The 24,941-nt window shown below is 36.5% G+C and overlaps 1 long non-coding RNA gene across 1 annotated transcript in view; it reads left to right on the top strand.

The window, feature by feature from the left end:
* LOC306640711 overlaps window positions 1-1,200 on the top strand; it is a 431,473-nt gene extending 430,273 nt beyond the window's left edge. The window contains exon 4 of the long non-coding RNA XR_013757870.1: window positions 1,054-1,200. This is a non-coding gene — a long non-coding RNA (uncharacterized lncRNA). The remainder of the gene's footprint in view (window positions 1-1,053) is intronic.
* The last annotated feature ends 23,741 nt before the right edge of the window (window positions 1,201-24,941 follow it).

The following is a 24,941-nucleotide window of genomic DNA, read 5'->3' as shown; positions in this document are numbered from 1 at the left end:
AAGAAGGGGGAAGTGTGATCCAATAAATGTAGAAATTGAAGATGCCAAGAAAGGAAAGGAGATGTTACAAACCCTGCGATCCTAATTTTCTTTCTGCCTAGGTTCTCTATGAACCAGTCACAGATTGTTTCTGATCATTTCTTCTAAGGAATGGAAACTGGAAGAAAAATTAAAAAGATAAAAAATCATAGTAAATTTTAAAACATTTGTATTAAAATGAAAGGATTTTTGGCAAATTATACTTTTAATTTCCTTCTGTGCCTTTATTATTATGCTTTTAAGTTGAATGGAAATCAATATGTAGAGAGATGCACATCAATGGAACCAAATTTATTGTTGAACCTACCTATCTATTGGCTGCATCAAGATGATAGCTTGTTGAAGACATTAGGGTACTCATCATTAAACTCTTATCTGAAGAATAACCCATGTATGACTATGTTTTCCAAGTTAGGGAAAAAGAAGAAAGAAAACAAACTGAAAATATGCAGTTCTGCACACAATCTTAAGAAGTGACTTTACACTGAATGCAGGTGTTAGGACAATTGTTAAGCATCTCAAAATCATATAGATATTGTTTGGAAAGAAGCAAGAGAAATTTGAAGAGAAGATGGAACCCAATCGAGTCTTGGTTTTAGAGGACACTGCCAGAGAACTATGCTGTTTTGATTTGCAAACTTAGTAATATTCAGCCAGGCATGTGTTCAAGAAGAAGAAATGAGTAAGGTGTAGTGGTAGTAAGAAGCTTTGTTGGAGGAAATGGTGATCATTTACCATTTATGCCCCAGACACTAGGTACTTTACACTGTCTTATTTTATGCTCATAGAAACAATCAGAGGTATCTCTGGAAATCTGTATGATTTATAATAAAGACCATTAGGGCCCACTCGTATTCAGTCCTCAACTTCTTCCTAGCATACAGTTCTTGTGTGCCTTGATATTCTGGAGGCTATTGATCAGTTCTGGCCAATGAAATGAAAATTAAATGAAACAAGCCTTTGTCTGAACAAGACAGTTATAAGCTTATTTATTTCTACCCCTTTTATCTTCAGAATGAAGCTGAAGGCTGTATGCAGAGATGAAGGAGTCAATGAATGGAAGCAACCTGCATCCCTGAGTGATTGCTTGGAAGAACTATCAGACCCTCAAGAGCTGCTGATCCATATTGGAACTAGTTCAAGTGAGACATAAATTTTTCATGCATGGAATTACAGAGATCTGAGAGTTTATTTACTAAGACAAAGCAGAGCCTGTCCTTACTAATACATTTTTCAGGGTACACTATAGGCAAAGAATAGAAGTGATATTAAAATCTGTACTTGTCTGACTTCAAAGACCAGGTCTTTCTACCCTATCATATGGCCTCCATTAAGTAATAAGAAATTACAGCTCCTATGTGCTGTTTCAGACTACATTCTATAAACTCAGGGAAAAAGTGCTTATCCACTTTAACTGAGAGTTACATGTGATTGTTGGGAAGAGGATTTTCACCTAGTTGTTGATGGATACTATCAACAAAAGAAAATAGAAACTGTGTAAAACCAGGTTGGAGAGGTGAGAATGACAATGGATTATAAGAGGAGGAGAGACATACATTAGAAAACCAATGTAAAATAAAAGTAGGGAAAGCAATTGTCTTGAGATTCTCCATGTCAGACTGAAGGACTTAGATTTAAGGACAGGGAAAAATGATGGAGAAAGTGCAAGAACCAGAGTCAAAGAATTGTTCAAAGTAAAAATTACTGTGGCAAATACATCCACAATACCCAGTACAAGTACCTCTTCAAAGTAAAGAGTGTGTCTTGAATAATTTCTAAAGTTTCTTCCAGTTGTGTTTCTTCTAAGTTCCTTTGTGTGGATTTATTAGTTGTTCTTTTAGGAATTAGTTGAACCAATGACCTTGTATAATCACCAGCTTTTTAATGAAGTGGCTAATAATCATTTGAAAACCAGAACAGATAAAGATTTTTAAACTGTTTTTGCCACAAGGAGTAATGTCAGAGAAATGATTGTGCAGCTATAGTGATAAATGTCAACCTGTCTACGGGCTAAATGGAATAGTTACTTTCCTGTCATTGCAAATAGGCACAGCGATCATTGCCTTCTATGGGGTGAAATTTATTCTCTTGAATTTCCAGGAATCCCAAACCAAGTCTTCTGTCCTCTAGTTCTTATTCCATTTCTCTTCAAAGTATTTTCCTTTTAGAAAGCCCCTCTACTCAGAGGCAGTGAGAAAGGTATCAAATATGACTGTATATGAGCATAGGCATACATTGACTATCCTATAAATGCTAGCAATCTGTTGAACACTAAAGATTATATAAATCTTAGCAGCTTCACTGATGCTTCATACACAAGCAGCTGTTGTTTCTTGGTTGCCTGATTAAATATGCTGCAAAATTTCTCCCAAGAAAATCTCACCAAAGTTGATTCCAGCAAATCCTTCCTAACATCCCTGCTAGCAACTTCAGTTTCTAAGCAATTTAAAGGAAAGACCCAATCAATGACAATTTTTTTTTCAAGGGGACTGCTCTTTCTCCTTTGGAGATGAGGCATTTAAAACACCAGACCAAGCATACGAGTCTTGGCTCAACCATTAACCAGCAGTCTCTCAACATTTCCAAAATAAAATGGCTGTATGTGATTATTTCTAAGATATATCATGTGGTTTGAAATGTGTCTTTGACAATATGTCTGTCTCTTTATGACTGTATCTGTTTCCATATCTATTTCTCTCTATATATATTTATATGCATATATATGCATATGTAGAGATGTATATGCATATATAGATACATTGATATATATATCAATAAGTAGGCCAATTATAAGCTATATATTTAGAGATAATCTCAGAAGATATTTCTCGCCAAGCCTAAAGCTTTCAACCAACACTACATTCACAAAATTAACCATTTGCAAAACATTCAATGAAGCAATGAAATTAAATAAAATGTGAACTGCAAGAACACTGGTCACAAAATCTACCTAGAGAAGAGGTTTGGGGGCTTACTCTGCCTTCACATCTCAAGTGAGAAGTCACTTCTTTTGAGACTTACCTTTCTTACTTTGGATTATATGCCATTCTTTTTATACTTCAATGGTCCCTAGTTGCTACCATCATCATATTTGATTTTCATTCAAACATTCCATTACTTTCAAGGAATGAATCATGTCTGCCTCAATCATTGCACCTTAAATGTTGGCACAGATCATTACACCTTAAATGTTGGTGCTTGGTACAGTGTGTTCTCAATTTAAAAAATAAACTGTTGAATGAATGAAACATTACAAGTAAAATGCTTCGTAATCTTAGAAGCAGTATATGCAAATTATGACACATTCTTATGACAGACTTTCAGCAAATGCACCATATTTTCTTTCCTGCCACAAGACTTTTATATATTCTGTTCCAAAGCCTGGAATTCTTTCTCCAGTATCTTCCCTGGAGTCTGCTACTTCCCCTTCCACCATCTGGTGATGGAGCAGTTCTTCAGGAACCCTTCTTTGACCAACTTGACAAATCTAAATCCCTTATTTCGTGCTCTTTTATGCCCTCTAACCTCTCTTAAAGCATTCAAACTTCATAATTGTATACGTCATTGTATACATGTTTGCTTAAGTATGGCTCCCAACTACAGAGAAAGTCCCATGGCATCAGGGTCCCTGAATAGTTTTGCTAATCGTTGTACATCCAAGGTCTGATAGAGTAACTAGACTATCAATGGAATCCAATAATAATTTGCTAAGAGAATGAATAAGTGACCAATATTTAAAAGTAAGAGATTTAAAGAGTAATAGATTGCCAATAATACTCCAATTTTGTACAGAAAATAAGATATATTGTATTGATCAATAATGACTAAATAGAATGTAAAAAGAAAATCACTAGATTTTAAAAATTGGTGAGATTTGTTCATTAAGGGCGTGTTTTCTTGTTATTGTTTGTTCTAGTTTCCTGATCTCCCAGAGATAAATTTGTTCTTCTGAATTAATATGTCCAACAAGAAAAAATAACATCATGTGCATATACTCATATGCTGGGTCATTTTATCAGAAACATTCTCTGCTACGTATTATTTGATTTATATTTTGGTTCATTGCGTTTAGGTACTGTGAAATGATAGTCAAGAAATATGCAATATTCACTGGCCTATTTGTGCCCACTATTGATTTGGTGTGCCTGTGTGTAAAGGGTTAACATTAGGTTAGGCTGATTCAGAATTGGAAACTCGGTAATCTCACACAGTACTGTTTCCTTGGAAACTATAGAGTTAAGACAAATGTGGAATGTTGTGTCTGCGTCATCTGCTGTGTAGAATCACTCCTGGATTGGAGCAGCTGGGATTGGGCATGAAGACCTTGGGCCTATGTAAATAGAAATATAAAAATTGGCTGGGAAATTAAGAAGCAGTTTTTCTGAGTCAAAATGGCCCATACACTTCCAGGCTCTTAACAGAGGCAGTCATGCAGGTCCTGAACTGCATGGGGCTAAAGAATCTATGAACTCAGGCAGCTGTGCGCTTTCTCATGAGATGGAGATAGAGTAAATGCCAAATCCCCTCTCCTTTAAAATGAAATAAATTTTTTCTTGGGTGGAGGTCTATTTGTGTTTCATGGGTTCAAATGCCTTCTGAGCTTGTGGCAGTAGCTGTGGTGGTACACAGACAGAATCTAAGACCTGAGTCTCCAAAGCCAGATCTGTACCTTCACCTAAAGAAAGGTTTTCACAGTACAAACTCCCCGGGCAGTCCCACTTTGCATCTAGTAGGCTTTCTTTTTGGCTTTATCACAACAGCTAATGTTCTTGGTAGCTTAGGATTATCAGCATCATCATAGAAGATTGACCAGATTCATATCCCAGTCCTGCCATTACCTGGCTGTGTGGTCTTGGGAAGTCAATTTTTACATCAGTTTCCCATTCTGCAAAATGAACTCATGTTGGAGAAATAATAAAAAACACAATTAAAAATGCAATTTCTGAGGTCAGACTTCATCAATTGGACCACTATTAGTAAACGGGCTGTGGGGCCATGTTACCAATGTCCCTATGTCTTAACTTCCTTATCCACAAAGTGAGAGAACAATTACACATACATTATAGAGTTTCTTGGGGGAATCTTTGTGTGTGTATATGTGTATATTTATGTGTTTGTATATATTTATGTGTGTAAATTATGTGTTATATATATATGTATATGTTATATATACACGTGTGTATACACACACACACACACACACACACACACATATATATATATCAGATTTGATACAATGCCCAGGATATAATAAACCATCAGCAAATGCTAATTAACTATAATTGCAATCATATTCAAATTTTAACTGAATGATTCTTTTTCCAGTATTTTTACTTCATCAAAAATAATGACATATTAGGCCATCAGCCTGAGAAGATAAAATAGTAACAGAAGGATATAAAGTACAAATACACAAGAGAAAACAAAACACAAACCACAAATAATCCAGAGTGGTTACTTGTCCTGTTTTAGAATGGAAAAACAACGGATTTGTGATGAAATAAAACAGCATACTTTACAAGCAGCAAGTTAATTGAAGAAGAACAAGAGAACCAGGGCACATGCAAAGTCACCATGGTGACCCAGAACAAATCATTTTGATTGATTCAGTCTATGTGATAGTTATTCCTCCTTGTTTCATAAACAATTTTATACAAGTGAATATATCCTTTCCTTTCTCTGTGGGGATAGGGACTTCGTTTTCTCTTCTATCAAAATGAGAGGGTCAGATGAAATGATTTCCCAGTCTCTGTAGTTACCATTACCCACTTGAGCTAAGGAAAATCAAGATACAAACTTCCAAGTGTCTGGTCCCATTGGAAGAAAATGCACACACACAGGCACCCACACACATACACACATACCCCTTACACCTTTTCAAAAGAAACAGTGAAAATGGGTAACTCAACTTCTCTTTTAATTAATCATTCTGGAAATTTTTATTTTAAGATTTGTGAAACATATATTCTTCATCTACTTATTTTAAGTTTTGTGAAGAACTTCCATTTGCCGACATGGAAACAATATTGAATCTAATGTCATGTTTGTTTCCCACGCAGTCCAATTCTGAAATGTTTTCATGACATTTTCATTGGGTCAATAAATTACTTTGCAATTTATATTTGCCTTTCCTCCCCCTCCCCAAGCAAAAATAAATAAATAAATACAAATGAATCTGGTCTCAGCTGTGGAGATTTTCCTAGCTGCCTCCCACCTGCATTCACCCAACTCACCTGGCAGCTGTTCATAGAGATCATTTCAATTAAAGGAGAAATCACTTTTAATCAGAGATGCTGGTCAGCTTATCCGTCCTATATTGTGGCAAAGTTTTCTCAAGTTCCACAGATGCACTGTGGATGATTCAAACTGCTTTGTCATGCATTACGCCTATACAAGAGATTAATATGAGGGGTCTGGCTTAGAAATAATTAATTGCCTTTCTGTATCTCCCCAGCTACAGAAGTTCTTCCACTACGGCTCTCAGGCGATAGAGGGTGCTGTTGGAATGTTCCTAGCCAACAAGCTCATAGATAACTGAAACCACTGACTGGAAGGGCTCCTGTATGATAGACCTCCATGCATTTATTATGATTATAGTTGTTTTTCTGCTGGGAATGGGGTAAGAAGTTAATAGGTTGCCTATTTGTGCTGTGTCCATCCTTCAAGGAGATCTGAACTATAACATGGCAGGGAGGAGTTGTGAGCTTTAGAATTCAAATGACTTTGGTTAAGGAATACACTTTACAACTCTTTATGTACCAAATATTGTTGAGGTCTTGCGTTCACACATGAAATATGGAGAAAAAAATGTTCTTTATAGAATTGTGAGAATTAACCATGGTAATTCACATAAGGTGCTTGATGCTGTGCTCAATGAATACTTATTACTCTTGGTATTTTTAGGTCTAAATCATGGATGTGATTTCCCTGGATTCACTCAATTTTATGTGGTAAAGCACCCCTCCCAGAGTTCTAGGCTATATCTTCCAAAACATGCATTTGAGCATAAGACATAAAATAGTGTCAAAATAAGAGTATGCTCACCCTTATTCCTATAGAGTTATCCAAGATTGGGTATTTATTGTAAGAATGGCTTATAGCATCATACTGATATGTTTTATATTCATGTAAAGGGCAATGAGTGGACTTTTTGTCCATGTATAAACGGGTGTGGTAATGAGCTTTGTACGCCTAGGAGACTAATGATGCACAGGTGTATTAGTCAGGGTTCTCTAGAGGAACAGAATCAACAGGAAGTATGATTATGAAAAGGGGATTTATTAGATTGGCTTACACAACCAGAAGTTGGATAGTTCACAAAGGCCATCTGCAGGCTAGAGAGCTAGAAGAACCAGTAGCTGCACAATCCAAGAGGTGGGAGCCCCAGAACAAGAAGGATCAACAGTGCTACCCTAGCTGGAGACCAAGGCTTCTGGAAACTGCCTGGAGAATCACTGGTAGAGTCTGCTTTGGAAGAGTGAAGAAGCGAGAGTCTGATATCTTCAGATAATAGAAGCAGCGATCAAGAACCCATTCAAGAAGAGCTGAGCTTGCATCTGCATCTGCTTCCTTGTTCTTCCAACTTTTATTCATCCAAGCCACCATCCTATTGGGCTGTGCTGCCCACACTCAGAAAGGGTCTCCAGTTCACTATCCCACAATCCAATCATTACTAGATATGCCCTCATTGACACACCCAGAAGCTTCTTAATCATAGGCATCTCTTAATCCAATCATGTTGACAATTCAAATTAGCCATTACAACAGGGAAGGTGGAGAGATGAAGAAATGGCTGCAGTTGTGATCAGCAGAGATCCTTGCCTACGAAAGGGCATTGTTTAGTACATTGCCTCTTCAAACATTGCCAGACTGCCCCAGTTTATTAAAGACTCACAACCTGAAGCCTGTTGGGGGAAGGATATACTCCATGTTTCTGTGAGTATTTTTATTCATGCATGGCAACAGCAGCACTTCATCAGTCTCCAAACGGCGGTGTTAACTCTTCTCCTCCATCTATATAACTGGAGATACTTCTCAACAAGTTACTTAGAAGGGTACTCCAGACAAATTTCTAAACGTTCATAGAGAGAAACAGCAAAGATTTGATAAAATATCAAAGTACTTACATATTTTAGGTATAACAAAATAAGCTTATAGTCTATGAGGAGATCTGTTTCATTGTGCTTTTTTACAATTATTAAAGTGTTTATAAGTTTGAACATGTAAGGAAATACCAAAGCCCTTCTGGCACAGCTCTAGCTTGCCCTGGCTAAAGAAGGCCATTTGAGTCTATCTTCCAAGTGTGAATTTTGCATATAGACATAAATAGAAGAAAGATATAGAATCAGGCATCCATATGTTTCAATCTTAAACCTTGTTTTACTATGATGGAATTACCCAGTGGGTACTTTGAAATTCATGACACGAAACTAGGCATTTAATATGTGCTCACTTCATATGATGTTTATCTCAACTCTGACAATGCCATTATCCTCATTTTAAGAATGGGAGAATTTGATGCTCAGAGAAAGTAACTAACCACCCTATGACCTAATAACCAAAGAGCCAGAAATGGATTTTCAATTCATTGATTCAAAGCTTGATCTATTTTTTTCCAAATTAAAAGGGGAGTGGGTTAGAGTAATGGGGTCTGAGGGATAACAAAGCCTTGCTATGTCTGCAGAGCACTTTCTTAATGCAAGTACCTCTTTTAGCATCCTACAGATTGCCATGGGGTGCCTTTTTAGAGCATGCCTTTATTTCATGGGTGCCTATTATTTTCCAGCACTCTTCCAGGTCCTAATGAATACACAGAGACAGAAAGGGGGAGGTCTTTACAAATAACACAATAATCAACAAAGCCATCTCCAGAACTGAGCAGCTTTAAAACTAATGATTAATATTTTAAATCAGTCCTCCACCCAATGGTAAATCCTCTGGCTTGTGTTCCATTTTGGAAGCAAGTGCAGGATCCACAGCATGAACTGATGAGCATCAACCTGACTGAGTCCCCGAACACTGTTGCTGAACTTTGTTCAATTATAAACCTGATACCAGGGGTTTACAGAACAATAGTTACAATAATAACTTTTTTAAATCTTCTATGAAGAAGAGTTGGTTCTTTGAAAACCAATCATTAACTCATAAATTACCACATTTAAGACTTTTGATCTCTCTTACTGATTAAATCATTTGCATAATAACACACAAATCATCCATTTTGGGAAAAAATACACACACACACACACAAAAAAAACCCACCTAACATAATAGAAGTTCTGAAGATGGAAAAAAAAAAATATATCACCACACATGGAAACAACTATCAAAATAAGCCTTAGCATTTAGACTAATTACTGATTCTTATACAGTATGTGTATAAATAATTTGACTTTGTAAATAAATGCTGATATCTGACAGCTACTTAGTTAAATAAAATTTGTTATGAAGACTTAAATTTTATTTCATTATGTGTTATAAATACAAAATTAGTCCAGAGAACAACATGAGAATCTCTCATTTGATTATAAAATTGCTTATGCTTTACCAAGTGAATATGAGCTGATTTTGTTGTTGGTTTTACTCCCCAAGCATGTTTCAGATCTAGGTCTGTTTTTTGAAAGCACAATTCAATCTCTTCATTCCAATCCTATTTTTCCATAGAAATTTAATAATCGTTCAGAGATTTCTTCTTGATGAGGTCATCAAATTGGTCCATCCTTTCCCTCCTCCTGCTGACAGGTGGACATTCAAGACCTTCTAGTGATAAACTTTCTTTATAATATTATCTTCCACTCTGCCAATTCAAATTTGGCTTTCATTTTGATATTATTTTATTTACCAATGCTGCACCTGCAGATTTATGTACTCTTGCATTCTATTTCTTACTGCAACACTGGGCTTCTAGAGGCCTGTATATCAGCTTATAAATAAAATGGCATGAGCTTTTTCTGCAAATAAAGGCTTCTCAACTAAATAGACACCCTTTCAGCTAAACCTCCAACCTGATCACTACTCCTCAACTACTTCTAAGTCATTTTAAGAAAATGTTTCAAAGGCAATATGAAATACCAAAAATGTAGGAAATTTTCTAGACACATCCATTATTTCTGCAACTGAGAGTATGTAACCTTTCCCTCCAAACCATCAAGCCCTACTTGGATTGCTGTCTTGGGTCCTCACATTCTACATTCCGTAGAGTGTGTATCTCATTTTCTCTACCAGATTTGAAGCTCTTTAAAAACAAGGATTTGGGTTTTATTCATCTTTTTATTTTTTCCTGATTGCTTAGTGCAGGACCTAGTGAACAATATTATTTGAAACCACAGATAGAGGAGAAAATTCAGTCACTTTTGGTATCTGGACATGTGTACATAAAGCCAGATAATGGCCAGAAATTTTATTATGTCATTTATTAAAAGAAAAAAAAAAAGAGAGAGAAGTAACAGAATGTTGATTTATTTTGTTGGTTGACAAAAGAGTTAATTCACCTTTTCCAGATTCCTGTCATCCCTATTCAATTCTGGATCCTGTCTGTCAGTCCCCACCAACATCAAAAACAAAAGTAGCCAAAGATTATATCACAGATGTTTTCAGATATAAAGTGATAGAACTACTTAGGGAGTAAATGTACATGGTTGACTGACTGTTGTAAGAATGCTCTGAGAAAGAAACATATCTGTATCTTTAATAAATGGAATTAGACAAACGGACTTTGTACAATTCTTAAATGAAACTATTAACAATGTAAGATCAGCTATTATCAAAAAGACAAAAGATAAGTGTGGTGAGGATATGAGAAAAGGGAACCTTTGTAGGAATGTAAATCAGTACAGCAATTTGGGAAAATAGTATGGATGTTCCTCAAAACACTAAATAGAGAACTACCATATGATTCAGTATTCCCACTTCTAGGTATATATCCAAAGGAACTGAAATCAGTATATTGACCAGACATCTGTTCTCTCATGTTTATTGCAGCATTATTTTCAATAGGAAACATAAACAACCTGTGTCCATCAACATACAAATGGATAAAGAAAATGCAGTACATATATACCACGGAATACTGCTCAGTTTTTAAGAAGGAGGAACTTCTGTCATTTGTAATGTTGATAAATCTGGAGAACATTCTATTAAATGAAATAAACCAGACACAGACACATAAATGCTGCATGATTTCACAAGTGATATCTAAAGAAGTTGAATTCATGGAGGCAAAGAGTAGAACCTTGGGTACTAAAGACTGGGGCTGAGGTACATGATAAGGAAAGGGTTGGGGAGGTGTTGGTCAAAGGGAACCAAGATGCAATTAGATAAGTGGAATAAGTTTTAGTGATTTGTTGCACAGCATGGTGAATGTAGCTAGTACCTTTCAAACTGGTAAAAGAGTAGAGTTTGAATGCTGCCACCAAAAAAGAAAGTGGCAAATAGCTGAAGTGATAGGTATATTCATTGTCTTGACGTAATATTTCTCTAATATAGAAATAGAGCAAAACATCACATTGTACCCCATAAATACATACAATTGTCATTTATTAATTAAACTTTAAAAAATTATAGAAATAACAACTTCAATCTGAAGATAAAACAGAGAATATGGGAATGGAAGAAAAGAATTGTTTTGTCTATTTCTTGATGTTCACACATGCAGAGAGAAGATAAATGGAAGGAATTGGCATTGAGAGCATGTACCTGTGTGCTGGGTACTAAAAGCACTTGATGCTGCATAAAAGTGAAATCCTCTTCGTGGCCCCATGAAGTCTCCATTTCACCAGTGAGGACATCAGGAAGTAGAGAGGAATTTGCCCAGGATCACATAGTGGCAGAGTTTGGGTACAAAAGCAGGTCCTCTGACTCTAAAGAATCTCTGACACTAAAGTACATGCTGCCAGCATCTTTCAGCTGAATGAGTATAGTATTCATTTGTGAAAATTAAGAGAAGCTAGCAAATTGCAGAATGACTATTTAAGGAGAAAAGTAAAATTGTTCTGAGAAGCCAAAAATGGACTGGGGTTGGGAAGAAGTTCTGGTGCCAGGGAGGTTAATTAAAAGTAGATATTTAATAAAGTTTTCATTGAAATAGCAGAACGGCAGCTATAATCAGATCCATGAAAAAGGTAAAATATACAGACTCCTGGTGTGTGAAGGACAGAGCTATTCTATTTCTGAAATCAAAACAGTAACATGAAGAGATTACAGTTTGACCCATTTCCTGGCATAAGAACTTGGTATTTCCAGATTGCTTCAGAACACCAATAACCTTACCACAGCTTGAAAATATTATTTAGGATCAACAGATCTGCAGGCAATGTTGGGAGTGGATGCTGAGGCACTTGAAACAGATTTATCTATTACTTAAATTAAAAATGTTATTAATGTCTTATATGCAGAGATAGCCTGGGGGCCAGATGGCTGTACAATCCCATATTATAAAGCTCACAAAGCACATTTGATTTGGGTTTTGAACTTACAGTTTCCACATTTTAAAAAAAGAATTTTATTAAAGCCACATATAGACCCTATTCTCAGTGATTAAAAATGACTTTTAAAGACTTCTAAAAAAAACTTACAGGAGACAGAAAGTGCAGATTTATTTCTCGGATGATATGTGGGGGCCAGTGATCTGGCATGAATGGTTATTTTCCTCAGATATTTCTATTCTCCTTTAGTGCAAACTATGGAGGGTCAAAGTGCTTTATGTTATTAGGGATTGAACCCTATTTTCAGATTCTGCAGGTCATTGTCTTCCTAAAGGGGAAAATATTGCTTTAGGAACACATGGAAAAAATTGTGTCTACAAAATGACAAACTATTCCAATGAAAACCAAAAATTGCAATATATTGTTCAGACACTTGGGAACATCTGGATATTTGTCAGAGTAATCCTTAAAAGTACATTATATTTAGTTTTGGGCATATGAACCATGGAGATATTTGTCTGAAATTACCACTTTTGTCTAAATTAGTGATATCTTTCCCTCAAAATAAGTATTCAAAAATGATATTCTAAAAGTGATATGAAAAGAATAAATACACTACCTGTCAGGGGAAATGTAGTGCTTAACAGCTTGGCCCATGAACTGGAACAGACCTGGGTGTACATTCCAGCTTCTCTATTTAATAGTGATGTTGTTGTCACACATTTATATTAGCTTCTATGGTATTTAATTTTCTAGTTTGTGAAAGATTATTTTAATCAATTAACTAATTTTTGTTGCACTGGGGATTGATCCCTGGAGAATTCTACCACCAAGCAACATCCTTATCCCTTTTTTATCTTATTTTGAGGCAGGGTCTCACTAAGAACTTTCCATCCTCCTGTCTCAACCTCACAAGTCACTGAGATTACAGGCTTGTGTATATGCTCCAGAATCTCACTGAAATGAAGGTTGAAACAAAATGATTTATACAGAGTGCATAAAAATATATAATACTGGAAATATAGTAATTAATAAATATTAGCTCTTTTAAAATTAAGTCAAAGCACATGAAAAGACCATATTTGCAGGTGAAATGGTCACAGAAGCTTATATGATATCATATGGGTCAATCCAGCATTATAAATGCCAAATATCCTGAAAGGGCGAGTAGAAAGTAAAGACCTAACTTGTTGAACCTGATCAAAAGAGAGGAATTTCCCAAAAGGTGGAAAGGCTTCCAGCAACACTTATACACATACAGCAATACTCATAAGCCCAGAAATGGTATTCAGTTTTGAGAATGCCAACAATCAAATTAAATAATGGGATAGAGGGAGAATTTTTAGGTAAAATTTGAATATTGAGGATAGTATGGGGAGTAACTATTCACAAACCTATAATTTTTGTTTATAATTAAAAATAAATTTTAATAGATCAAAATGGAATGAGGAGAAAACAACATGAAAAATAATAAATTGAGAATTTTATCTTAACTGACTAAATTATCTATGATCCTATCAGGAAAGATAGTTCAATAGCAGATGTTAAAGTCTGGATATGAGGTATCCCCAGAAAGCTCATGTGTGAAGTAAGGAAATCCCACAAAACCACGCCGGACACGGGAAATCACATAAGGGAAATTATTAAGCAAACAGAGTGTCTCCCTGCAGGGTAAGAGAGAAAATGAGAGGAAAATAGAAAGGAAAAGAAAGGACGCGCGCTAGAGAGAGTGGAAAGCCAGGAGGATAGAGAAAAGTGAGTAGGACAGACAGAAGAATGGAAAAGATGGCGGGGAAGCTGCAGTAAAACAGTTGAATTCTGCCAGGCTAACAGGGGACCAATATTGGAGAAGGATACTTGCAAGCTGACTGATGAACCAATAGCTAGCTAGGATGTTCACAGATTGACAAGTGGTTGGGAGGCGGGGAAAATAGTTGTACCTGATGGGCGGGAGAGCAGCTTTATACATTACAGGTGAGACAAAGAAGGAATGTTCAGAGGTGAAATGAGCAAATTATGAGAGGTATGATTTAATCAGTGGATTATCTGTTTGATTAATTAATGATTTGAATATATTAACAGGTGTTAACTACAGGCAGGTAGGGTGTGGCTGGAGGAAGTGGGTCCCTGGGGGCTTGCCTTTTAAGAATTCTATTATCCCTGACTCCTTGCACTCAAGTTCTCTCTGCTCTCTGGCTGCCATGTCCTGACATGCTTTCCTCTACTACACCCTTCCACCATGATACACCATGATATGCTGTTTCACATTGAGCCCACAGCAACAAAGTAAACTGACCATGAACTAAACCTCTGAAATAATGAGCCAATATAAAATTTTCTCTTCTAAATTTTTCTTGTCAGGTATATTGCTCATAGCGACTCAAGGCTCACTAACACAACAGCCAAGAAGCTTCCTTCTCCTTGCCCACATCTTTTCTCCAACTTTTAGAACCTATATTTGAACATGTTTATTTGCAGTTTTCATACCCACCAACAAAAGTAGTGAAAAAATATTTTTTAAATTCTTATAAATTACCAGCAATACCCATCCTGCTTTTCACATGCTATTAAGTCCTTCTAGTGGTCAGATTTTATCATGATAGTTACTAGAAAAATACCAAGAGTATCCAAGAAGTAGAAAAGATGAAAAAGTATATTTAAATTCGTTTGATAAGGGTTAATTGTCCCCTAAAAGTTTGCAATAGTCTAGAATTTCTACAACCTCTGCCTATTTCCTCCAATTCTATTTCTGTCAGGTACTTATGCCCATGTCATTTTTCAAATATAAATGTTCTTCTATTCACAAAAATGAAAATGTCCCTGAGATTGCTGAATATAATGGAACATTCTGCAAATTGAATGTGTTTTATATTTGCTTCCAAAATATAAGATTTTCCAAGAAACAAACAATGCTAACTAGACACATTGTACCTGCCTCACATTGTCAAAACAGGATAAATATGCATAAAAGATAATTAAATTGAATTATCAAGCAGTACAACAGAAAATCTTCACAGAATAGGTTACAGGGATCAGCATTTTTTCAAGTACTCAGATTCATTCATTCATTCATTCATTCATTTGAGATGCACTAAGTTTCTGCCATTGTGCATAGAATGGTGAGGAAAAACACTAAAAAAATGTTGCTTTCATTAGATTTGCAGTCTGAAGAGAGAATAGATGACAACCCACAAGGAAATACGGCTTCAAACTGATATAAGTGGTATGCAGGAAACAATGCACTACAATAAAAGAACTTTTTCTTGCATGAGTTTATGAATTTGTTCACTAAGGAAGTAGCATTTGAGGTAAAGGATGAAGAGTGAGGGAATTAGAAAGAAGTTGGTAAAGAACATCTAAAAGATCCAGAAATTGGAAGGAAAATGGTTTGTCCAGGAATCTGACCAATTAGAGTGGAACATGGGTCTAAGATGAGGTTGGCCAGGCGGGCAAAACCCAGATGAAGGGTCTAAAGGCCATGGTAAGGATTTTAATATTTTTTTCTTATGAGAAAGATGATTTACAAAAGTAAAAAAAAATCAGATTTCTGCTTAAAATTTTCATTCTCATGGGAGGGTGAAAATTAGCAAAGAAAAGAATCCAGGTCAAAGACAAATACTATCATCCTATCAAGAGATAATGGTGATAAAGAACCAAAAAACTATGGTTATTAGTTGCTTCTTATTTTATCTTGTTACTTCTTATCTTCTTATCTTAACTAATAACTTACTGTTGCTAGTCACTTCTTACCTTTTCACAGATAGCATAAGGTATAGACAGATGTTGGGAAAGGGGTTACATTTCCTGGTGACAAGTTAGTTGTATCAACTCAACATTAAGAGTCAAGGAAAAATGGAAAAATATTTTTCTCCACAAATTTTAGTGTTATTTTAATCTTCTAGATTAATTTATTTCATCAATACAACTATCAGGAATTTAGTGCATTGGGTTGACTTATGATAAATGATGTCTTCTAGATTACATTTCACTGGGAATAAAGGACATATTCAGGAATCTTTGACAAGAATCTCAAGGAAAATGTGAAAAGGCAGGGAAAGAGTGGGTGAAAGAACTCAGAACCATATATGGGATTTGATCAAAGAAAATATACGCAGTGCATAGAGGAACTGGAAAATTTTCAGATCCCTATTATGTATATCCTTCTGAGTCTAAAATTCCTCTCATATACTTTCTTTGTACACATTTCATTCTCTTCTCTTCAAACTGACTTCCTCTGCTTATTATTACAGTGTGTCCAAATTATTTCTGGCTTGATTTGCCATGGTAAAACCTCCTCCTCTGACATGCAATGACCTTTCAATCCTCTTTCTTCTGAATTCAGATCTTTGTTCCTTGGTCCAAGTTCTCTTTCTCCAGGCATCTGGACAGTTGCTGTGATTTGGATAAGTGTCTCCCCAAAGGTGTGAAAGTTTGAGCTCCAACCCAGGGCTCCAATTAGGAGGTAGTAGAGCCTTTAAGAGGTGGGGCCTAGTAAAAGATCTTAGGTCACTGAAGTTGTGTCCTTGAAGAAAATAGTGAGATTTCAGGCTCTTCCTTTCTCTTTGCTTCCCAGTTGGCAGGAGGTGAGAAGCTGGTTACAACAGTATACTCCCTGCCCTGATGTACTGCCTCACCAAAAGGACAAAAATAACAGTGCTAACCAATCGTGGACTAAAACCTTTAAAACTATAAGCCAAAATAAACCTTTACTCTTTTTTGTGTTGACTATCTCAGGAATATGTCATAGTAATGTTAAACTAACAGAAGTGATTTTAATCTACATTTGCTTTTCATTTGATTCAAGTTCCTATTTGGGAAATAATTCATTATCACACAGGGAGATTTTGGTAAACATACCCATTTCAGAGACTAATCAACTCAGATTAATTTAGAAGAGAAAGCTGAGCCTAGAAGAAACTGAGTTCATATCACAGATTAAGAACAACCTGATAACAATAACTTCTCAATCACAGCAAAGAAACAAAACCTTGAGTTTCCAAGTTAACCAACACCTCTACAAAAAGATTTTGAAAGAAAATGAATGTAAAGATAATGCTTAACAACTTATCATGAAACTTCCTGATTAAGCAAGAGTTAAACCTTGGGGAACTCTAATTTCTCTTTGTGCTGTCAAATTTCCTAATAACTCCCAACTACCTAAACTAAGAAATGCTAGGAAAGCTAAGGACACAATGAAGCTTCCCACTTTTCCCATACACACATCACCTGTTTAAAACTGGGCTTTAAAGTTTGGAATGTGGAGAAGACAAGCACTCTGCTGACCTGAGTCTTACTTCTTTTCCCTTGTTGACACTGTCACTAGTACGGTACTGGAAGGAGGAGAGAAAATGAGACATCGCTTTTAGCTGAGTGGGAGTCAACGGCGGAGGAAGATGACTGGGGACAACTCATAAAGTGCACCCAATTTTCAAATCCCTGGTCTCTCCGGTGCAGGATAGACACTCTGGAGCCATCTAGTGGCGGAACATCATTGAAATAAAACGCCGAGAAGAGCCCAGGTTTAGACTTGAATAAAAGTCCAAATGCAACTCCTGGGGAATCTTATCTCTCAGCACGATCTCCCACAGATGCGTCATCCTTGCAGGAAGGCCGCTCCTGCTGCAGATGCCTGGTTCGAGGAAAGCAACCAACGTCCTTTCACCCGACCTCATTCCCTCTGACTACAACTTCCTTGAGCACTATTCTGAGGTGTGCATCATCTGGTGACCTAAATGGGATGGAATTTATAAACAATGGTTATTTTTAAAAATGAACCCATTAGATCCAATAAAAATACAAGATAGTGTTCATCTGCGAAATTATAACATGTTGCAGACGTTATCATTGACTCCTAATTAGCTCCATGTATGTTGAAATAAACAATTGGGGGCTGAGGTTAGGTAGTAATGGGGTCATTGAATGGCTTTAAGTTGTTAGGGTAGTGCTTTATTTCGACTTATATTTATGGGGTTTGAAAAATAGGACGAACGGAGGCATTTTTTTCTGTCCCTGACCCTGAAAACCAGTCCTCCCTGTTGACGATTGGACTGGACTAAATTGCAATACTTGGAAGAGATTTGCCTTAGAACCTACACTTGTCAATTCTTTCTGTTCATTCCATTCACTTGGTAATCTAGTAGGTTCTAGGGAAGTTGTTAAACTCAACATGCATCCAATCAGCTTAGGTCCTGTTAAAATGCAGATTACTGAGCCCCACCCTCAGAGATTCTGCTTCAGATAGGTCTGGTGCAGGATCCAAGACTTCACATTTATAATAGATTCCCAAGAGACGCTGATATTGTTGACTGAGGACTATACTTCATAAACTGTAGAAAATTAAAGCATGAAGGTTCACATTTTATTATTTCACTGACTTGACAATATGCAAACATTCTTTTAGAGTTCCCCAGTGGGCAAAAGATTTCTGTTGACAATTCTTTTCTTTTTTTTTTTTTTTTTTTTTTTTTTTTTTAGTAGACCTGACTCTTCAAATGAGATTCGCAGAATCCCACTGAAGACAGGTAAAAACAAAACTACTCTTATTAAAATGAAGGTGGAAGAACAGTTGTTCATCTTTATCTCTCCCCATAAATTTCCACCACCAATTATGGAGATCATCTCTGTAGAAACCCTAAGCTCTCACAGAGCAGTTGGGAAACCAAAGTGGGTGTTAATGTGACTGCTGTCCCTTTTAACTCTCCCCACCCCCCAACAGCCTCAGCTCCTTAGGAGTTTCCATGCATTATCCAGCTTTCTGTCTCCAGACTCAAATGCCATTTTTAATGAAATCCTCCTTTATCATCTCACCAATATATTTCATTGGGTTGGGTGAAGGACGTTATAACATAATGAGTGTGCATTTTTCTCTTAAGGATAACACTTTATGAAATTTGCTTCTCAATCCTAGCCCATGAGATATTGGAATAATATAAAGCATCCATACTGCATGCGGAGTATCTTCATATAGCTCTGTTCTTCAGTACTTCTGGGAGCATGACCTCAGAAATCCGTCTGTCCTGGTCTTGGCCACTGCCACCAGATCACCACTGCTTCCTATCAACTCCTTCAACAAGCACAGAACAGATCATTTTATTGACACATGGTATATTATTTGGGAACACTTTTGAACTATAGTTTTTAACTCAAGTTTCTTTTATTCAATAGCTCAATGCTAGTTTAGAATAGAGCAGAGAGAGAGGGAGAGCCAGTTAAGATTTGTCAATTTTTATCAATTTACCTATGAGAATATAAAACCCTGTTAATATCTGATGTATATATTTATCTTTCCCTCCTCTTCAAATGAGTACTTGAATCTAAAACATTCCTCAAAACAGAAAATTGGAAGTTTCTTTATTTCTAAGTCCCAGGTTGCATTGGAGTATAAATTTGGATCAGTTCACTTCTGGCTGCAGAATTCTGTATTACTTTTTGTGGAACAGTAAACAAAGAAGAAAATTCTCTTTGTTATTTAATATTTGAAGATTCAACCCACTAGATGAACAAGAACGAACAGACCAATCAAAATAAAGGTAGGTAATCCTTTGTTTCTGATTTACCTAGAAAGTAAAGGAGAGTTTCAGAATTAAAACAAAAATACACTGGGATATACATGTTCACTTTGGACTTTTGGTTTTCTTATTTTCATTGGCTGACTATGAATTTCATTGAAAATATTTCAGATAACCAATATTCTTTCCCTAGGAATTCATATTAGGGTTCTTACACCTTAGCGTCAAGGATGCATTTCTTAATCTTAATTTGGGAAGACTCAAATTTACACTTCCTACTATTTATAACCTTCACCACACACCTCTGCTATTTGACTCCAACTAAAAAGTCTCCCTCAAAAAGATTAAAAGAAAGATTAGCTAACATACAGTGTGGATCCAGAAGGTGAAGTGAAGACTGTACAAGCAGGTCTAGATCATATCACAGAAAATAGGCAAGCTGAATCTTTCATGGCTATTTCTTAGACTTGTGTTGTTAGGTATATGTTTGAAAGTGAGTATTCAAAATACATATGTAATATCTGCAATCACAATTTCCATAATATTTTTGTCCGCTTAGTTTGATTCCTAAGATTAGACACACCCAGATGCCTGAGGAGAGGTCTGACAAATTTTTTAAAAATCAAAGTAAGTTTTCAGGAGAACATATTGGGATGTACATAGAAAAAATATGATAGCATCTTTTTGTTCTCTCCTTCAGCTGCTTAGAAGTTGATGGAAACTGCCATGTTACCTAAACTGGCTATTTTTTTAGTCTCAAATTAGTTCACGGTGTGGATGTGAAACATACAATAGCTCAAACAAACTACAAAAAGTTTTTCAAAAGTAACTCATTAGGGGCTTCTACACAGATGGATTAGGGACCCCATCCATGGCAGGGTATAGGAGATGTGACATCAAGAAATGAAGTAATGCTCATCTTCATATCACAATATGAGAGCAAAATTCAAAACATTTCCCAAGGTTTGCATTTCTAGTTCTAGCAACCCTTCCTTTCTCATAATTAGGAACTACACGCAACTCTCTGTATTTAGTACTTTGACACTTGGGTAAAAGACAAAAAAAAAAAAAAAGGAAAAGAAAAGATATTTCCCCTGGGAAGCATATGTAAAAAAAAATTAAGGTATTTTAATAGGACACCGAGGAAATTTGGATAGTAGTCCAAATAAATCCTCCAAGCTCACCAACCTATGATTTGTCAAGGGTTGTTACAAAAACTATGCCCTTAAGCCAAACAAGCATCATCTTTGGGGAGATTTTATTTGTGTGATCAATTCATATCTGGACAGGTCTTCTGCTGGTTGGCATAGCAACTAACTGAAGTTCATTGAACTTTTAGATGTGTGTGCTAACAGTCTAAAGCTGATTTCCCCCCATGGGGACCAGAAAAGCCTTTCTTTGTTAAACCTCTCCAGTTGCATTCAAAAATACATCATTTTTCTCAAGCCTATGAACACACACATGTGAGATTTGGAAAGTAATATTTGGAAAATTGCTTCTATCATATAATGCCATGATGGTTTTCCTCTATTTCCTGAAGGAAAGGCTACAGCTAAAGTTTAATCTTACACTTTTTTTTGGGGGGGGGTGGGGGGGACCATTTCTAGGTCTTTCCATAGTAATCTTAGGAGAGTCTTTTCAAGACTTTTTGTTGTCAAAATCATCCCTCCATGTGACTTTGCAGAGTGCTGTTATATACTTTGGCCTTGATAAGGTTTATTTTTATAAATGTTAGGTCTCTACTTAGGTAAAAATCTCCAGTAGCTTATCTTTACAAGGCAATGTTCATTTGAAAGAATTAATCAATGCACATTTAGATGAGGAAGGAGTGTCATAAACCTGGACTAAGCACTGTGGAAGATGAAGAAGAGTAAGAGATGGCATTGATTGTTAAATAATTTATAGTAAGGTTTCATTAAAGGAAAGGGAATAATAGCAAAGAAGATGTCTCTACTACAGAGAACAAATAAAGACTTAGAAAGGACATGTTTGTAGTTGTGGCCTACCTTTTCCTTGGTTAACACCCAATTTTGAAAACCACACTACTAAAAGCATTGAATAAACAGGAAAACAGTAGGTGTTTTCCCCTGAAGGATGTCATATTTGATCTCTAGACACTTTAAAAGATCATCTGCTTAAAGAGATAAGAAGAAAGAGCAAAATCTCCTTTTATGAGATACGAATGCTATTCTAATTATTGTTCGAGGAATATCCTTGTTTCTTCACTTTTTATTAAACAATATCGAATTTTCCAAATTTGGAAAGATTTGAGTTGTCTCCTTCATTTTTCTGGAGTACAGTAAAGATGTTCAAAACATAATTTTGTATTCATTTCTGGATACTGGATCTGTTTGAGGCCACCCTGCTCTTATTAAATAATTACAATCTGACTACTCACGAAGATTCTTTCTTTCTAGGCTGGACCTGTGCCAGTCCACTGCCAATGAGGCTATTATACTTCAATGACTTTATTGATTGACAGTGATTAGGTCAAGATTGCTGACAATATATAACTGACTGCTGCTGCTATTTATATGCAAGTACTCAGCAACCCTGAACTAGGAGTTAGTCGCATGTGGTTTTGTGGACAGCTGGACTCTGGCCTCCCGTCTGGGGGTCTTTTATAATGAAACTGTTGTATTGTATGGGTTTTCATTCCCCGACATCCTTTTTGAACTGAAGGGACTTCCTTTGTTTGGCTCGCTAAAGGGGGAAGTGAGAAATGTGTAGGGCTGGGGTTACAGGAGGCTGTGGGCACATGGGAAATGGAGAGTTTAGTGGCCAATTCTGAACAAAACCCCACTCTGGGATTTTGAAAGGCAGTGTATGGTGAGGTGTAACATTAACTTATACTGCCATCCTGTGGAGGAAAGGAGAACATTTTATTCTAATGACCACTGCTGCAAAGACTGCAGAGAATTTCATGATAAATAAAAGGCCAAAGGCTGAGGCTTCAGACCATGCACCATTAATTAAAAAATATTCGGAGTCCACAATGTTGCTATAAATGAAAGACTTGGGGCATTTTTCAAGAGTATTAAACTAAACAATCCTCTGAGACACCTAACAGTCTCTAAGGGCCTGAAGCCAAACCTCTCTTATACAATTAAAGGCTGAGTCTCTGGACCACCAGGCTCATTGGCCGGGTCTCGCAAGCCAAGTAAAAATAATGAGAAGTTCACAAACAGAACCCCCAAAAGATTAGACCAGAGGTAAAAAAGCAAGAGGCATAAATATCAAAATAGCAAATGAACCTGAGTAGAAGTGAAGCCATAAAAGAAAGTATTAGATTTGTAGCCAGTGACTCTGAATTTGAGTCTAAGCCCTGGCAATCATTTACTGCTGTTCTTATATGAATCATTCCTTGATTCATATCAAAGGAAAACTTCACCGGAAAGGAGTTGAACAGGCAAGGAAGACATTATTCAAGACTGTTGCAATAGGGGTCAACAGCTGGTGGAAAATTACTGGGTGACTTCAGAGGGAAGGATGGTGGAGGTGAGAAACCGATGGTGCTTCACTTCCCCGCAGAGACTGGGACACTGGCACGCTATCTTTCTTGATGGTTTTGTTTAAGAGGGATGGTTCACAAGTCTTTGAGAACGATTTTCCTGCGTTTTAAAACGGGAAAGAGTTTGTGACAAAATTCATATCTCAGAGAGACAGAGAAATAATTCACAACTGCAATTTTCTAAAGTAAGTGTTCTACGAACAGGGAGGCTTGGGGCCCAAAGTTTAACGCTTAGTCAAGCTAAGGGGAACATTAGCGCCACCTGGTGAGCCACGGTTTCCTACTCTGGAAAATGGTCCGAGTGATCCTGAACATCCTTATCCACAAGAGTGAATATGAGCACTGGAATAAAAGACACGCATTAAACACGCTTTAAGTCAGAGAATGCAGTAGATATTAAAGTACGGTTCCACCGTCTCTCTATCCTATTTTAGAAATACACAAAATTTCTACGGTGAAGAGTTAACTTGAAAAAGAAAAAAAAAATTACAGGGAATAGCAGGTCTATTGGAAAATCTCAGATAGAGGTTTGGCTCTAAAACTGACTAAACATGGAAGCCTCTAAGTGCTATTTAATCTTTCTGAACCCTAATAGACTGTGTGCAACAACACCTACCTGGCTTTTATGGCTGGTGTGAAATTTAATCAAGAGAACTCATGAAACCACCAAAGCCATGTTACTTGGTAAGGACTAGTAGAAGCTGAAATTGCATATGGTCTAACTGTGTTATGGGATTATTCTTGATTTGATTCTTGTAACTATCACCTACTTTCATGAAAATGTAGCATAGTAAGCCACCATCAACCTCAGTGCTTTATGAAAATGAGCATGTATTTCTTGAAATAAGGTACTGAAGTTTGTTGTAGGTCTTATGCTGCTTCTTCACAAGACTGGGAATCAAGTGATCCATTCTGTGTTGGATTGGGTTTAAATTCAGGCTATGGTTTCTTTTCAGGTCTGATCCACATGCTGCTCCTTATTGTGGGATGGCATATTTTTTCTCATGATGTACAAATGCAAGAAGACAAGCTTTGCTCATGACACCTCTGCTAAAATTCAATTTGCTAAACAAATAACTTGGGCAAGTCCAAGTCAAGATGTGAAAGATATGGTGCCCAGAAAGAGTAATGGGTGACTATCTATTACTGCAGGGCAGAGAGGGTTAAAACCATTAACTCCATGTACCACTACACATCATCCATCTTCTCTCTCTCTATCCTAGCTCCCCTCTCCCATACATTGTCTTGCAAATCTGTGGAAGTAGGGAAAGTCTTTGAAGGTAAGACAAAATCCCAGGAGGAAGGTGAGTATATTTTTGATATATTCCCTACAATAAATTTAGAAGAAAGCATGACCCAACAGAAATCTTGCCACTTTTACAAGAACATTTTATTTTGCAAGTGTCTTGCATTTTTCAATTTTCCTTAAAGGCTAGCCCTTATTGAGAAATATTCCTATGA

Source organism: Sciurus vulgaris (genome assembly GCF_902686455.1).
Source record: "Sciurus vulgaris genome assembly, chromosome: 11".
Classification (NCBI taxonomy): Eukaryota; Metazoa; Chordata; class Mammalia; order Rodentia; family Sciuridae; genus Sciurus; species Sciurus vulgaris.
Note: the sequence above shows the minus strand (reverse complement) of the source record. Positions and strands in the feature narration are given on the sequence as shown.